The sequence below is a fragment of the Rutidosis leptorrhynchoides genome, chromosome 9 (genome assembly GCF_046630445.1).
Source record: "Rutidosis leptorrhynchoides isolate AG116_Rl617_1_P2 chromosome 9, CSIRO_AGI_Rlap_v1, whole genome shotgun sequence".
In the NCBI taxonomy this organism is placed as follows: Eukaryota; Viridiplantae; Streptophyta; class Magnoliopsida; order Asterales; family Asteraceae; genus Rutidosis; species Rutidosis leptorrhynchoides.
Window position 1 is genome coordinate 10,814,337 of NC_092341.1, and position 12,332 is coordinate 10,826,668.

Here is a 12,332-nt window from a genome sequence, read left to right on the forward strand (position 1 = left end):
TATAAAATACGATAATTAACTTTGTACATTAATTGACAAGTTAATAAAAATAATAAGTTAATAAACTTTTGTTAGTAAATAAATAACTAAAAAGACTTGTGTAATTAAAATGAATAAACTTGAATAATTAAGGGTTATTAAGCTAAATTAAAATACAAGGACTTAAGTGAAAATATTAAAACCCTAGCCGATTTGAAAGGGAAAAATTACCCTTCTACCCCTCCAAATTTTCGGCCCAAATCACCACCATAACCCCTTCTCCAAGCTTACTTGTTCCCTAAGTAATTCCTTATTAAAACCTAATTCTAGAATGCTCCATTCCTCCCTATAAATAGACCTCTAAGTTAAACCATTCCATGTACCAAATCATAAACAAATCCCTCACTCAAATCTCTCTCTCTCCCTCTCCAATTTTCGGCCAAAACCAAAAATTCACCACCACCATCCATCGAAATCCTTGAGGGTTTCCAAGAAATCTTCAAGTGTTCTTCGCGTTCTTCATGTTCTTCAAGAATCTTCAAGGTGTTCTTCAAGATATTCAAGACTTTGATCTTCAATCCTCAAAGTGTTCATCTTATCTTTGTTAATCTTCGAATCTTCAAAGGTATAACATAAAACCCTAATTTATTTTCTTAATTCTCTGATCTTTGTTTTAATCTATATTCACATAAAATCATAAACACATAAACATAAGAACAAACCTAGATCTATACATGTAAAAAAAAATATAAATCTATACATATACATATACATGTCGACTAGGATAAAAAAGGGGAAGAAACTTTGATCTTTAAAACCCTAGATACAATTAAGAGATTTGTTAGTGGTTAATTAAGGAAACAAAATAACTATATGTACATATACATATATATCGACACATATACATATATACTTGTAAAAAATAAATTTTTATATACATATACACGACATTATATATGTATACATACTAAAACCCTAAATCCTAATTTAACTTATACTACTTTAATTAAAACCCTAGTTTTATTAAAAACCTAATTAATTATTAAACCCTAATTCATTAAACCTAACCCTAATTATTTAATACCACTTTAATTATTAAACCCTAATCATTACCTAATCATTATTACATTAAATAAAATCCTAATTTACTAAACCCTAATTTATGAAACCATAGGACATTAATTACTAAAGCCTAGTTAATTAATTAGTACTTTAAATAACTAACTCTAATTAATGAAACCCTAATACTACTTATACTATTAATTAACATGTATACACTATTACTATTACTAGCACCTATAACCTACTACTTATATTATAACACATAAGAATGTTTTGGGATATGTATTAGAGATGTGTAGATCTTCGAACTTTCTTGACGAATGGTTCTACGAGACTCTAGGCAGAGGGTTTGGACTTCTGATTTAAAGGGTCCTATGGCTCAAGCCCCTAGATCTCAAATGGCCATTCGAAGGGAAAGGGGTGATTGGAAGCTGATCTAATACGACAAGTATCCTAAAATGGAAAACACTCTTTAAGTAGAAACTTTCTAAGTATAGAAACTTACTAGGAATAGAAACTTAGTGAAACAAACTATACATAAACACGTACTTAAACTCAGTCATGGGCAAAACACTTAACTACTCTTAAATGTCAATAGGTTGACTTTCCTGCTCACTCGTTCAACTCTCTATTCCGAGGAATAACTCTCTCTCTACTTACTAAGGTGAATTCATAGCCCCTCTTTACTGCTAGCAAACTTACTTACTTTACTTGGGGTGAGACACATGCTGTTTTTACTTTTTACACTTTAGACACAAGTACCAAGCTGTTAAACTATGCTATACCCGGCTATGTCCGACTAAGTCCCTACAGTGATATTTTTAATTGCTGCTGCATGCTTAATTATTGGGGGTAGGCCTATCGGGAGTAACGTCCCCGATACATTTGACTCAGTCTTTGTATTACTTGATAATGCAATTAAAACCGACAAGGACAGACACAACTTGTCATGGGGCAAACTTAAACGTTTAGTCTAAATATCACGCTTTGGCATAACTTTAGATCCTGCGGGAGATCAACTTTACAAACTAAATCTTGTGGTCTAAAACAACGGTCAAACTTTTGTTAAACCTATGAACTTCACTCAACCTTTTTCGTTGACACTTTAGCATGTTTTGTCTCAGGTGCTGTTTGATTCAAGCTTACTTATCTACTGCTTATGTGATGCTACTTAAACATAGGATCAAGAGATTATCGCATATTTTACTATTGCATTTAAACATTTACTTTATTCCGTTGTAACGACATTTCATTTTCCGCTGCGTACTCATTAAAGTTAATTTTCTCATTTAGTATTGTTCTCGTTATTATAATATGTTGGTATATTTTGATATTAAGTCACATTTCGCCCAGGCCCTAACTGGGGGTGTGATACCAACCCAAGGAAGCCGCCGGCTTCGCACTAAAGCCGCCGGCTTGGCCACCGTTTCTAAAAAGTATAAATAGAGGGCTCCTGTTTCAGTTTACAATGTACAATACACCACTTTCAATACAGTTTCGTTTTTCTTTTAGGGTTTTCTCTAAAACCCTTAGATTAGATTTATTTTCCATTGTAATCAAGATTATTCAGTTATTTATCCAAGTTCTTTTCATCTACCCTTTTGAGGTATGATTCTATCTTTATTTTATCGTTTATTCTGTTTTATTTACTTTAGTCGTTTTTGTTTGTCTTCCACTATGACACTATGAACTAAACGTTCATAGTGGTTACGTGGACGAAAACTAAACTTTGTCTGGGAATCAGATGAAGCCGCCGGCTTCACCAGTCCAAGCCGCCGGCTTCGTGCTTAATTCTGTACAATTTTTGGTTCTTTTTCAGATCTGTATGGTTGAGTTTCTGTGATGATATTTGAACTGTTTTGAATCTGTTATGCTTTAATATACTTGTTTGCCATGCTTAATGATTAGATAACATGATTTTTGGGTTGATTAATACTTAATCCAATGATCTATTATTCGATTCATGCTACTTGTTTAGATCTAGTCCATCAAACTTGTTAAATTGAATTGAATGCAACTAGGTTAAACAGCATAATAGTGATAAACTTGTTTTATTAGAATTACGCTTATATAATAGAGTTTGATATTGTTAGGCTTAATCGGAGAACCTTTGTTTGGATTTGTTTAATTAATGATTGCATGAGAACTTAATAGTAATTGACTTTCAGCTAGTAACTTGAGTTGATCTACTTGGTGTTTAATAGCTTATATAATTTGTCAGTCTATTTGCATGTTGATCCTCATTACAAGATTGATATGTATCATGTAATTGAATTAAATATGAAGAATTGAGATGTTAGTTATGCACATCACATATCTAGCATATGCTTTAAGTCCTACCTATTGAATGATATGCAACACTTAGTTTAGTCTGTTAAGGGATAATAGTTTGTCTATGATTATTATTCTGCTTTGTGTTAATATAAGTCATGAAACTTGTTTAATATGATTCCCGTATGATTTATTCGTTCATGTAACTGCTTTTATTTATATTTGCTTATTTTGAATCTTCAATTCCTTATTATTTAATTGTTTTGTTTATCTTTAAATCATCTCTTTCCTAAGAGATAAGAATCTATCCTAAAAAGACATAAAAATCTATCTTTAATTCTTTAATAAGAATTAAACTATTTAATAAAATAACTCTTATCCGCATCTACGCTCTCTTGGGACGATAACCTAAAATACTAAATCTGATCAGGTCTTGTTGCTCGTTAGGGTGTTAAAGTATATTAAATAAAGGTTTTATAAATTTAAAAGTTGAAAGATAAGTTAAAGCACTATTGCACACACTTTTGACACATCAAAATTTGAAATGAAAAATTCCTAATTCTCCCTCCATAAATATATGAAAATTAGATCTACAAACTCCAAAAACTACTCGATCTCTCTCTTCCTCATCTTCTTTTTCCTCTCATCTTTTTTACAATCAACTTTTGACACTATTGTTCATGAAGTTATGATTTTATCATCAATTGAATTTTCCAATTTATTGAATGTATCGAAAGTATTATGTCATCGTATTTTAATGCTTAATCTTTTAAACAAAAAACCCTAACTATCGATATATGCTAGATTGGTCCAACATCGACATTATCAATCTTCAAATTGGAGTAACTATTAATCTCATGTGAATTTTTTGCAAACTCAGAACATGAATTTATTCTGTATTTGACTGATTTAGAGGTTAATTTGATGTTGTCTTTGTCACTTTATGTTAGGGTTTTTGTTAGTATGATTTGAGTATGTTTATATTTAAGTAATTGAATATGAGAAATTCATTAATCTGTCTAATTAAATGTATTATATAATTTGTTTTGTTAGCTATAATCGTTTTGTGTTAAATAATAACTAAACATCGACTGTTGTAAATACAGATTGTAGGCATCAAAATGGCTCCGTACAATAGACCACATTCCTTCCTTCACATATGATTATCTCGAAGAACTGATGAATTGGCATTTTCACCATTAGTGTTAACAATAAGTATTAACGTTGAAGATTTGTATATATATTTTATTAACTGTCTTTACTACTTGCTAATTTTTTACAGCAAATGCCTACTGAATTTGTGAGTATGCAATATGAAGATTGTCTCTCCAAGATAAGTGTGTTTATCAACACACTACAAGGATATCGAACAAAAGTATTAATAAGATGTAGTGATTGTGATGTCCAAGATAAGTGTCTTCTTTATTTGTATATATGTATATTTTTGGGGGTTATTTGTTGATTTTGGAATTAAATGCTAGATTTTTGTTGATTTGATACTTTTTGGGTTCAAAACGATTGATTTGTTGGAGCATGTACTTAGGAAATGGGGAAATAAGGCAGATCTGCTGATGGTAACAAGTTTGATTATGATGGTAACAAGTTTCTTTCATTTTATATTTGATTATCTGTTTATTCATTATGAACACATTACAAAGGTATATGAAATATTATGAGAATATTGTAACAGGTTAGGGTTTCATTTTGTCTGATTTTACTTTTTTAGTGGCACGTCTTAACGTTATCTAACAAACTAATGATACCGCAACCCGCATGCGCATACGGGCAGTTCCTAGCGTGCGTGCGCATGTACTTTATATGCGTATGCGGCATGCGGTAGCGTGTAAAATACCTTTGTTCCCGGAAAAGCGGTCACTTGGCCATCAAGCCTAAATATCTTTTCCATAAAATTATATCCGAGATTCGGGGAGTTTGTTATGGACGATCACAAACATATGGAAAAGTTACATTCTCAATATGAGAAGTTATGGTTTCAATATGAAAAGTTAGCTTTCGTGCTTGCTAAAACTCCAAAACGTTTACATTTTTTTATACCATGAGTTTTTTACAATAAAAACAGGAAGGGTATTTGAGGAAGTTTAAGTTTTTAGGTTTAGTCTATTATATCTTGATTCTAGAGATGAAACACATTCGTATGTTTGACTGCGGTTTTTTGTATGGTTGACAATGGTGGTGCTGGCGATTTATATTTTGTGTAAATTTATAAACTAAGCTTCAAATTGTCATAGTAGTAGTTAAAATGGCAAGTCAATATATTGTCCTTGCTTCACTAGGCATATGTTCAGAGTATATGGCGATTATATGTTTTAGAGACTTGGGAACATGTCGTTGATTATCGTTTTTTTTAGTTTCGAATAGTTGATGCTTCAACTAATAATTACAATTTAAAACAAACTAGTTAAAAGACCCGTGAATTCACGGGTTTGATAAAAAAAAACAAAAAGAAATTAATTAATGAATAGTTGAAAACACACATTATCTAGATCACTGGATGGTATGATCGAATGAAACAATTGTCTTTCAAGAAGCTTATCTAAAAGTGTATCATTTTGTCTTATTACATGATACAGTCTGCGTTATGGTGTTGGCACAAATAGTGCTCAACATTAAGACAACACTTTCTTTCAACGAAAAATAAATCATACTTAAAGTCTAAAGATTGCTTGAAGAGATATAAAGTCACTGAAGTCATCAAGAGCATAACATGGACAAAATTGCCTGAAGAAATATCATGTATTCTCAATAACATGATGAAAATAGCTTAAAGCAAATTGCCTGAACATAATTACTTGATCAGAGATGAAGTATTCCCAATAACACGAACAAAATTGATTTCATAAGTCAATTGGTGGATCTATTTCAAAAACAAAATCACTTTGTAATATCTTCATCCATGAATGGAGAATAAAAGTCGATAAACTTCAAGTTACACAAATAACAAAACCACAAAAAATGAAGTAAAAAGATACCTACAGAGACATGTTCCTTACAATCCTTAATTGCTCTTCCTGTTAATAAGCCACACAAATGTTGTTTTTCATTAGAACTCAAAACAAAACAAAAAAGAACATATTTAACTAAAATTGTACATGTAAAGTGGTCTTTGAAGTTTACAACCTTATTGTATATGTAAAGTGGAACTATTGTCAATTTTCACACCTGAAACCCAAAACTGGAAGCCAACTTAAAGTTATACACTTCAAATCAACATGAGAGATTATTGTTTTCCATGAACATCTCGAGATGCATCTGAGTGGTGACCACCTGTAAAAACCTACTTCTCAAATCAGTATTGATATCAATTAGTAATTACAACAACACTTACAACTTATAAGACCAAATATGCTACTTCTACTTATATGTACTCTTTAATCTTTTCTTCAAATATACCAAGTATATCACTTAAACTTATATCAGTAACCATAATGAAAGTGACACCTAAAGCTATACTAAGCTGCACATGAAACTAAATATGTACACACGTCTCTTCTTGATGAACTTCAAACTTCTTGAAAAAAGGATCGGGACCTCTGGTCTTTAATTTATACTAAATGGCATATTCATAGATGAAACATTGTGTTTCAAACGGCTGCAAGTTTACTGTAATGACCTCAACCTACAATTCAATCAAACAGCTCACCTCCTTTACATAACTTGAATACTAAATAAACAGCTCCATGACCTTTATAAGTCACACGAAGTTTAACAAAATTTGGATATTCGGGTAACGTTGACATAATTGATATTTCAAGTTGAATGTCTTCAACATCTGCATACGTGAGTTTCTCTTTAGATTTCCAATGTAATCATTCAATAAAGGATTGGAATGAACAACTTATATGAACTTTGATAATCAATTACATTAGAAAACAACCACATTCGTTCTTGAACTTCTTTGTGGCATTTTATCGAGCATTTGGTGTTCAGTAAGTAATAGTAACATTATGCAACCCACTATATATCTAAGATTTTGTATTGTCCATCCTCAACTACAAAAGCCAAAGCAGCCAAAAAATATAGTTCGCAATCGAAATGATTTATACAAATAATACTCACCTTAAATTCACAAAAATATTACCTACAAACAATTAGCTTTACAGACATAACCATTTAAAACAATCAAGTAGTTACTGTGATGATCACGAAGCAACATCGATTTATAAAAGATGATAAGAAGCAAAGTCAATTTGTAAATTTTGAATAACAACAAATTAATTACTACAAAGTATTACTATTTACTATAGTCATTAAAACATCTATATATAAGCAAGTTGAGGACTAAGAAAAATACCTCATCTGAGAAAGTGAGTGGTCAGCGGTACCAGTTCCTATAACCGTAAATCTACTTCTGCAAAACATAGTTGTTCTTGATATCCATACGCCACTTGCTGCAAAATCAAGAAATGCCCCCAGAAAACCAGATCTAATATGTTATTCATGATGCAAAATCGAAGAATCTTACAATGTAAAAAAACGTTTTAATCACAAACCTGATTACAAACCTGCAAAAGGTGAAACAGTCAAAAAACGTTTTAATTACAAACCTGATTACAGACCTGCAAAAAAGTTTAAAAACTCTATTCTTCAATATGAACAACAATCAACAATCGGATGGGAGACGAAGAGTAAAGAGGCAAGACATTATACCTGATGGATTTGGATTGCTATTGAATGTCTAATTCTTGAATAATCGGATCAGACACCTATATATTGTATGTAATCGTATGTTCTTTGTCATCTGCGTCTGTTTAATTTTCTAGGGTTTATGTGAAGAAGACGAAGACAAACGACGACACCACCACTGGGGAAGATTCAACCCTTGGATGTTAAAGATTTCGCCTGGTCGTCTGCTTTCGGTCGCCACTGGGGAAGATTCAATTAAAAGTTGAAAATGGTAGTTTAGGTTTTGTAGGGGTTTTTTTTCATGTGATGGAAGGAGCAGTGTTTTTTTTTTTTTTTTTTGCTTAAATATTTATGTATTTAATTATTATAATTGATGACATCATTCATCCTGTCTAAATTTTCTTTAATTTCTTTTTAATTTTTTTTTATGTAAAGAAAAATTCTATATTTATGACATCACAATGTTAGTGTTTTAGTAGAATCTATATATAGAATAGATAGATTGTATGGTTATATTTTTGGTTCATAACATTTGACCCGTTTGACTTCCCATTGATCAATAACATTTGACCCGTTTGACTTAGAGTTGTAGTAAAAATGGTTATTGCTTTTACTGCAACTAACACATTATTTGTCTTCCATATTTTTGCTCTTGCACCCTTGGTTGGTTTCAATTTACTGATTACATTTGTATCCTTTTTAGTAATTAATATTATCCAATCCAATATAGATAGATGTAATTTACTACACTTTACCATTTTTTATGTTTAAAGTTGTAATGACCCGACTTTTTCGACTTGCTTTTATGCCTTGTATTTTAGCGAAACTGCGTATTTGTGCGTACTGTGTTACTTTATTACTCCGGAACCTTGGCACACGTGTTTTATATTCATATATACTTTAAAACATGCCTTGGTGTATGTGGAATGCTTAACTTGTCCATTGGATGCTTTATAACCGTTAGTGTTACTTGCCGTTACGAATAAACTGCGGACTGCGCGCACGTTTGACTTTTGTCGGAACCGGAACTTTTGGACTGCGAAATATTAATTATTATTTTCAAATAATAATTACCTGAGCTTTTGGATGCTTAATTTTATTTATTTAATTGCTAAAGCCCAATAGTTAGTCTTGTTGGACTTTCTACCTTGTTGGGCTCAAGCCCACCCTACACTAGCTAGTGACCCAATTAATTAGCCCAAGTATTATTACTAGTGGCCCATAATAATAAATAAATAATAAATTAATTAATTATGAGTCATACTAGCATAATGGATAAGGATTATCTATTTGTCACATGGGATTCTAGCATTAGTACATGCTTTAGACAACCACTAACCAAAAAGCAAAGTTTTGTCTCCCCCTCCCCCCTCTAAATGCCGTCCACCACCACCACCATGGTCATGGCCATGTCATCAATCCATGTGATCTTCTTTTGCATATAAATACTAGCATTTAGTCCCTCATTCCCACACTTGATCATTTTGGCATTTCACACACTTATTCTTTCTTTCCTTCCTAGCTTGTAAGTTTTTCTTTTCCTTCCTCTTTTTCTTCTTAAATTCGTTTACATCATCATCATTATGTGGAAGATCAAGTTCCTTCTAGCTTTGATCTTACTTATATCTTGTTGATTCAAGCATGAATCTTTCAAGAACAACAAAGATTCAAGCTTTCTAGCTTGAATCTTCATATCTTTTGTAGATCTATTTCTTTTATGCTTGTTTCATGTTATTTTGTTAAAAAGATTCAAACTTTTATTTGTAATCTTCATACATCTTCAAGATCCAAGCTTTATGCTTCAAGATCTTCAAGAACAATCAAGATGCAAGCTTTCTAGCTTGAATCTTCATATCTTTTTGTTAGATCTAAGTTCTTTTTGCTTTGATCATGTTGTTTTGTGAAAAAGATTCAAACTTGTGTTTGTTATCTTCATATATCTTAAAGATCCAAGCTTTATGCTTCAAGATCTTCAAGAACACTTAAAGGTTCAAGCTTTCTAGCTTTGTAACCTTGTAACTTGTGTGAAATGGATCCAAGCTCTCTAGCTTAGGGTTCCATCACCTCTTTTGACTTGGATTATGCTTATACTTGTTGAATTGATATAAAATTTGTAGCTTTAGTTGTTATTGTGACTTGTATTTGTGTTAAGACTAAGGATATGATGTAACCTTGGTTCATCATCCATCTAAGACTCATGAATGAGTTGTATTCTTACTTGGTTTTAACATATTGTGTATTTATGGTGAATCTTGGTCAAAAGTGATGCTAAACCATCAACGAGTTGTACACTTGAAGCTACAAGCATCAAGGATGATAACAGTGATGAGCATCAAGCACCAAGAACCCCACCGGAGCACTTACCTACTGATTTTCGTATCTGATCAGGCCACCTGGGCTCTTGGAAAGTTTATTTTCAGTTAGTTCGGTTCGAGTAGATGATTTTCCGTTTAGACCTCGTCTTAATCCGAGTTACGGTTTGAAAGTTATGGCCCTCCGAGAGTCACTACACCCTATTAATGTTGTGCTGAAATTTCTGACCTACTCGCACTTAAACCATCGCCACGGTCAAACGAAGATGAGTGAGGTTCTGAAAATTGGTCAGCTGTTAGGGGACTCATATACGGAGCCATAGCCACTGACCATGCGTCTTTTCAATTTACGTAGAGGTCGTAGTAGCTGACTGAAGTCAGCCTATTGTTTCGATCTCTATTCTTGTCGAACTTACATAGCTTTTATGATGATGAATGATGATGATGATGATGACACTTAAACTTATTTTATGCACTATTAGAATTTATTAAGACAACCTACTAACTGTAACATCCCGCGTTTTTCCGTTAAATTTAATTTTAACACCGTCTTTTTTTTTTAAACATAATCTTTCGTATTTAAATTAATAGTTTCCGTGAGTAACGTTCATTATATTCCCGCTATCTAATTTTGACATCACCCGTTTACTCGAGCGTTTTAAAATATTCGTTTGGTTAATTACCGCACCCGCTTTGAAACTTGAGGGACCAATCTCGTCACTTGGCCAAATTGGGGCAACTAGTCACCACCTCCCCACCTTCCTCACCATTCAATCACCTCCATCTCTCTCTCTTTCTCTCTAGCAAGAACACACACAAACACCCAATTCAAACATTCATCATCTAAATTCGGATCGGGAAGCAAACTTCAAAACAAATTACATATTCGTGATCCTCTCTTCATCCTCTTCAATTTGATACCAACTTCATCTCATTTGGGTAACTTTCTAAAATCACTAATTTTATGTGTTCTTGAGATTTTTGAGTTATAAAGTTGTTAATTAGTGTCTATGGCTCATTGTGATGTCGTGTATGTAATTTGTATGCTCGATTCGTTGTTTTTGGTGTAACTAGTTCAATATGAAAATTGCTTGCTAAATCCTTGATTTTGGATAATCAAATATTGTTAGATTGTTAAAGTGCATGTTTTAAAAGTGTTACTAGTATCATTAGCTTCGTTTTGATGTGTAGGTTGATTAAGAAAACTTCAAAAACATGATTATTGATTTTGAGATGTTTGACTAGGGTTTGATAGTTCTTGACATGAATTTTTGGATGCTTGAATGCCATGGAATGTTAATTGTTAGTGTTTTGTTGCAATGTGTGTTTGATTACCTTCGAAACGGCATATCATATGTGTGAATTGGATTCCCGAAACTTAAAATGCAATTGATGAACTTGAAACTTTGAAAATGGACTTTTAAATGATCACTTGACGAGAAATCGGTTATGGAAAATGTTGTTTTTGTTTGATGAAACATGTTTAGTTGTGTTCCTTGTCAAAAGAGCTTTCCAACGGTATAAGATACGCTTTCTAATTGTTTACGGTTTGAGTTTTGCGTTTGTTTGAAATTTTACCAAGCCTTGAACAAGTGAAACAGGCCTGGGACCAGGCCACGGCCATTGTCGCGGCGCGACAGGCCTGGCCGCGGCGCGACATAAGCCGCGTCCAGATTCTGTTTCCCCTTGACCTTTTTACTAAAAATGTTTGACATGTTCTAGACCTCCAATTTACATGCAACTTGTTTTAACATGCTTATATATGAATAACTAGCATAGAAAATAGTTCGGGACCCGACCCGAACGTGTTGACTTTTTCGTTGACTTTGACCAAGTTTGACTTTTAGTCAAACTTAACCAAACTTTTATACAATCGTTCTAACATGCTTTTATACTTGATTCTTGCATGAAACTTGACAACGTGATTCACATGCTATACTTAATCGAGTCGTAACGAGCCATAGGACTAATTGAACACATTTCACCCGACCTTGTGTCGTAACCGGTTAATTGATATAACTTACTTGTTTAGGTCAAGGCTAAGCAACTTTCATGCACACGTTT

The 12,332-nt window shown here is 32.6% G+C and overlaps 1 long non-coding RNA gene across 2 annotated transcripts; it reads right to left on the reverse strand.

Annotated features, from left to right (window-relative positions):
* Positions 1 to 6,715: 6,715 nt before the first annotated feature.
* Positions 6,716 to 8,254, reverse strand: LOC139867483 (uncharacterized). Of its 2 annotated transcripts, XR_011765855.1 has the most exons (4): positions 7,981 to 8,254; positions 7,625 to 7,889; positions 7,195 to 7,322; positions 6,716 to 7,102 (listed from the first exon to the last, which is right to left on the reverse strand). It is a non-coding gene; the product is annotated as an uncharacterized lncRNA (long non-coding RNA). The 2 variants fall into 2 exon arrangements; XR_011765854.1 differs by having other exon boundaries at positions 6,716 to 7,322.
* Positions 8,255 to 12,332: the final 4,078 nt, after the last annotated feature.